The following is a 6,000-nucleotide window of genomic DNA, read 5'->3' as shown; positions in this document are numbered from 1 at the left end:
ATATATATATATATATATATATATATATATATATATATATATGTATATATTAATAATGACTATATTAAAGGGTGATATGGATGGCAGGGAGAGACAGACCAGGATGTGAATGTCTGTCACTCCACTCTCCATAGCTGCTCTTACTTGGACAAACAGATGGGAGTATCTCTGAAATGGTGACTGTTCAGAAAGGAGAGCCAGCAGTGTTCACTAGAGAGAAGGGCTGTCTATCTGATCAGGTAGACATGAACCCCGTCCTGATGAACACAGACTTTCTCTGGACAGAAGCCTCCCTGCTGCCACAGGAGATCTTGCTCAAAATGGAGTCTGATCTGTGTGGCTAACTCTGGACCCTTTGCCCCGTGAAAGATCTCTCCTCTTATCTGACTGGGAATGTTTTAGTGATGGCTAACAGGGTAATTGGAAAGGGAGAGACGATAGAGGTATTCAAGGGGAACCCTAAATCTAAGCCCAAAGGTCCTTCCCCCTTGAGGAAACCAAAAATGACTGAACCTCAAGTGGTTCACCTTCCCATCCCCTTAAACTTCTATCTATGCTCTCAAGTTAGAATAACTAAGGTAGGGTGCCTCTGTAAGGCAAGGTATGGGTAGTTTCTTCGAGGTTTGGATTCAGAGAGTCCAAGACTCCTCAAACAAGAGATTTATATCTTCTTTTGATGTTAATGGAGGCTGGCAGGAACAACAAGCTTTGGGATATTCTCAGTCCAAGAACCTCTTTGGGTTTTTCTCCAGAATGGGACTCCAGCAAGCTTCTCCACCTCCTGCTTCAAGCTCTCTGATCCAAAACCTCTTCTCTGAGTATTCTCCTTCCCATGAAGATTTGCTACCCTCATACCAACGATTCTGTCACTCAGCCTCATGTAATATTCCAAGCATTTGCTTTTTTCCAAACCTGCCTTTACAATACCATCTTGTGTTTTTCCCGTGCCTTTCACCCAACTGAAAATAGCTTTCCAAACATTCTAAACCCATCGAGCAGAGCACCTGAAACATCTCGATGGTGGACAAGTGATGTTAAGTAGGACACAGGAGAGAATATAATACATGGGCAATGAGGGGTATTTGCAATACCAGAAAATTCTTTATGCATAAGGGAAATTCTTTAACCTCTTATCCCATTTCTCTTTTTGTGGCCTAAAATTCACTTTATAAAGTATAGACCCTTAAAACACATCTCCACCTGAAAGGTTACCTCCTTTCTCAATGCCCTTTTTGATGGTTTTTAGCCTGAAGTGCTTCAAAACGCCCAAAGGAAGAACATTTGGGAAAGGTAGAGATTTTCCAAGAATGGAAGGAGGCAACCTCTCAGATGCTCAGTAAATCTAGCAACATTATTCTCTTCTATTGCTATTTCCATCCCCATGGCCACATTATCTACATCATCCTCAAATAAACACTTTCATGCCTTCAGATGAATGGAATATGAGTTTCCAATTCTTTGATTCATTACCAAAAGTCTTCTCTTTCCCACAACAAATTCACTCTCATAACACTGGCAACACCTCTACTGCTTCATCTGCACACTTCTTTTACTATACCATGAACAATTTATACAGCCTAAATGACATAAGATAGGGAGAGAATTTAGCTTCTGTTTTATCATGTTCTCCCTAATCTTGGGTTTCTACAATCTGTTTTCTATTTTTTCCTCTGTCCTCAGTCCTGAGATAATTTTCAGAATGGAAAACAGGAATAAAAGAATAATGAGCAGATATACCTCCTCTTCATTATCGATGCCCCCTCACGCAATGAACAGGACTTTCCCTTTTTTAGATTGTTTTCTTGATCTCAACATAACTAAAATGATCCCTTTTTGTTGGCCTTGACATCCTTTCTAAATCTAAGATCATTCTGAATTTTAGAGAATTTAGTGCTATCCTTCAAAATACTGTCACTCATATTCATTCACAACTACCTATCCTTGGGGGGAAGCTAGGTGGCTCATTTGATCATGTGGCCCCTCAAGAGCTGAGGGGAAGAATTTCCTACATTAGGAAGTAGGTAGTATCCCAATCCAGTCTTGTTTAAGATCAGAGTTCACATAAGCCTCCCCCTATGTTGGCTGAACTGCACAGAAGGAGGTCTGGCTCAAAGATGGAGTCAGTCAGACCAAACTTTGGTTGCTGTCTCCCTTGTTGTCTCCCAGGTACTCAAGAATCCTATATGGCTCTTAGTTGTATTTTGTTATTAATAATCAGGGATTGTGGAGAAGGGTGATGGGCAGAAAGATTGGGGGTGCCCTCTCAAATTAAACCTATGCGGTCCTTCACTTAGGGTGGAACCAAGACAGTTCCAACCACTAAGTTTCTCCCCACCTTTCCCTTCTATTCTTATTCCTAATCTTCTTCTATGATTATAGTTTTACCAAAAAGGGTCTCTCTGAAAGGACAGGTAAAAATGAGGGAGTTGGGAGAGCTTTGCTCCCATGGAGTCCAAATATCAATTGACAGGTGGAAATGGTCTTCAAGGATGAGCAGTGTCTCAATGGCTGTGAACTGAGAATCATAATTATCAATCTCTAAGGGAAAGATCCTCAGGAAGGCCTGAGGTCGGATCAGAGCTGGTTTTTCTGCCTCCTCCCTCCTATCAGCCCCTAAACTGAAGACCACTCTTCCTCCTCCTCCTGGGAAATTCCCAGAATCCCCTGCTGGTTACAATTGCCACAACTGTCTTCTACTCCTTTGGTTCTACCTCCTCTTTCACCAAAATTCCATCCTTACATATCCTTGGGGGAAAGCTTGGTGGCTCAGTAGATTAAAAGCCAGACCTATAGATGGGAGATCCTAGGTTCAAATCTAGCCTGAGATACTTTCTAGCTCTAGAGCTAGGATATAGGATATAAATATAGGGTCAGGACCATGGCATCCCATTGCCTAACCCTTACTGCTCTTCTCCCTTGGATCCAATACACAATATTAATTCTAAGACGGAAGACAAGGATTTTTAAAATACTTACCTTTACTTGAAAATAATAAATGTTGGAGGAGATGTGGCAAAATTGGGACATTAATGCATTGCTGATGGAGTTGTGAATTGATCCAACCATTCTGGATGGCAAACCACTGCTGGGTTTGTACCCCAAAGAGATCATAAGGAAAAAGACTTGTAGAAAAATATTCATGACTGTGATCTTTGTGGTGGCAAAAATTTGGAAAATGAGGGGATGCCCTTCAAATAGGGAATGGTTGAACAGACTGTAGCATCTGTTGGTGATGGAATACTATTGTGCTCAAAGGAATAATGAACTGGAGGAATTCCATGTGAACTGAAATAACCTCCAGGAATTATGCAGAGTGAAAGGAGCAGAAGCAGGAGGACCTTATATACAGAGATGGATACAATGTGGTACAATCGAATGTAATGGACTTCTCTACTAGCAACAATGCAATGATTCAGAACAACTCTGAGGGACTTATGAGAAAGAATGCTATCCACATTCAGAGGAAGAACTGTGGGAGTAGAAACACAAAAGAAAAAACAACTGCTTGATCACATGGGTTGATGGGAATATGATTAGGGATATTGACTCTAAATGAGCATCCTAGTGCAAATATCAAGAATATGGAAATAGGTCTTGATCAATGACTCAAGTAAAACCCAGTGAAATTGAGGATTAGCTATCACAGGGAGTGGGGAGAGGGAGGGAAAGAACATGAATCTTGAAGCCATGTAAAAAATATTCTAAATTAATTAATTAAATAAAATTTTCAAAATCCCCCTGCAAAAAAGATTACTTGCTTCCATTATAACACCTATCAAGTTTTCCGAATGGAAAAGAGAGATAAAAGAACAATTAGCAGATACATCTTCTCTTCATTATCCCTGGCACCTCCAAGCAATGATCAGGAATTTTCCTTTTTTAGATTGTCTTCTTGATCTCAACATAGCTAAAATGATCCCTTTTTGTTGGATGAATGCATGTGATGAATTCCATAGCCTTGGATGAATAATGTGATCTCTGTTTATCTCAGTTTCCTCAACTATAAAATGGAGGTCATAATTACAACTACTTTTTAGGGTTGTTGTATATAAAGATCAAATGAGAAAATATTTGAAAGTACTTATTGTAGTTCCTGGCAATTATTAGGTCCTGCATTAAAGCTACATATTATTATTATTATTATTATAAATTTAAAATTTAAAAATAATCTAAATCATTCCTTAAGTTCTTTATGTAGTTACTCTATTTTACATACTATAAACTTTATGTATTTACCCTGTTTTAAACACACTGCTCTTTTAGGAAGCCATTTCCTGATGGTGTTTGTCTTTAAAATTGGAGTCTTGAAAATCCCCATTCACCTTTCTAAGGTCCATTTCTACATCAAATTTTAGAATATAGGAACCAACTTATTGTTTCTCTAAATGCTTTGAAATATTCCCTTCCCAAAAATAGAATGTGTTTCAGACTATACTCACATTCTCTGCCCTCAATCCCAAACTCTATGATGGTCCCAAGGTTCTGATCATTCCTCCTTCAGTGACTAGTGTCTCCATATTGTAGTATCAAGTCTAGAAAAGCTGTTCCTTTTTATTACTTCTTCCCCTGAGGCAGTCTAGTCACATTTGATCTTAATACCCAGGAAAAGATGAGTACAGGTATCCAGAAATAGCTGGAGTGACTAGAGACACTTTGTGGACAAGGTATTATTAGGGTTCAAAATGGGTGGCCTCCAGAGGAACACACGAGACAATGCAATCAAAGCAGGAGAAAGCTTTATTGCCAGTGCGCGCTGGGGGAACTCAGCAAGAGAATCCTGAGTGGTACATTCAAAGGAGGGAATATATATGTTTCTAGGATACAGGTGTCTTTGTCTTAGGGTTAGCTAATAGCTAGACAGAGGGAGTAGGGATGTTTCCAGGTGCCACAGGATATGATTCTTAATCTTCAAGGCTGTTCTGTCTAGGGAAGGAGTTGTGTCCCTGGGACTGTGAGTCAGAGATAACTGCCCTGCTTGAGCCAGGCATGACGCTATCAAAAAAAACCCTGCTATCAAGCTGTTAGTTATGAGTTTGGCTATAATATTTCTATAAGATTTTTGGCTATAATATTTCTATAAGCTTTTTGGCTATAACAGTATTAGCAGTAAGCCCTGAAGATATAAGGTCTAATTCTGTGTTCTTTTACTTGTTATTTCTGATTGTTAAAATTCATAGTGACTAAATTTTTGCACATTAGTAAATTTCACAAATGCCTCTGTATTTCACTTGATGTCAAATATGCCCTGGGAGAGGGGCAGTGGGCACTTGTGGTCAATTAGCTATCTGTCCTGATGGAGCTGTCTAATGCCTTGCTGAACTTCTTGTCTGTGGCTACTGCAAGGATAAATCAGGAGACACCTGGGTGTCTGCACAAGGGATTGGCACAGACTTATGACTATGACCTTTATTTTTCTGCTAAATTAACTTCTGTCAGGCAAGTTGCTCAGAGCATGAGCTGTATTTCTCTCTGCCTTAAACTCACAATTGCATCTTTGCTAGAATGAAATGATCATTAGGGCAAGTCAAGAATGTGTCAGTGTTCTGATTAGGAAGAAGAAGGAGTTCCTGCTTGGGAGGTGGGGGGCAATTCAAAGGGAAGCTTAGAGAATCCGATGATGTGTCCTCATTTTGGATTTTCATTTCCTAAATTCTTTGTCTTTCATCTTCTGGCTTTGTGATCTCTTTTCTTCATCCCTGACAATATATCATTTGTTATTTTTTCTTTCTTTCCCCTTCTTTTATGCCCACATGAAGGCTCTCAATGATGTTTTCTCCTTCCTATTTTGGATTTTCTCTAATGAGTTTTTCTTTTTAACATTAAGGACAACTTTTATTTAAGTCATTGTGATGAAATCACATATTTCCTCTCATTTTAGTGTTACACATGTTAGAATTTTAAAAAATCTCATCTCTTGTACTTGCCATGTGATCTTTCACAAATCACCAAATCTCTCTAATCTTTCATTTGTTTGTTGATCTGTTAATATAAAATGAGGGC

This window comes from Gracilinanus agilis, chromosome 2 (assembly GCF_016433145.1).
Source record: "Gracilinanus agilis isolate LMUSP501 chromosome 2, AgileGrace, whole genome shotgun sequence".
NCBI classification, from domain to species: Eukaryota; Metazoa; Chordata; class Mammalia; order Didelphimorphia; family Didelphidae; genus Gracilinanus; species Gracilinanus agilis.
The sequence above is the reverse complement of the archived record's forward strand: the minus strand, read 5'-3'. Positions refer to the sequence as shown.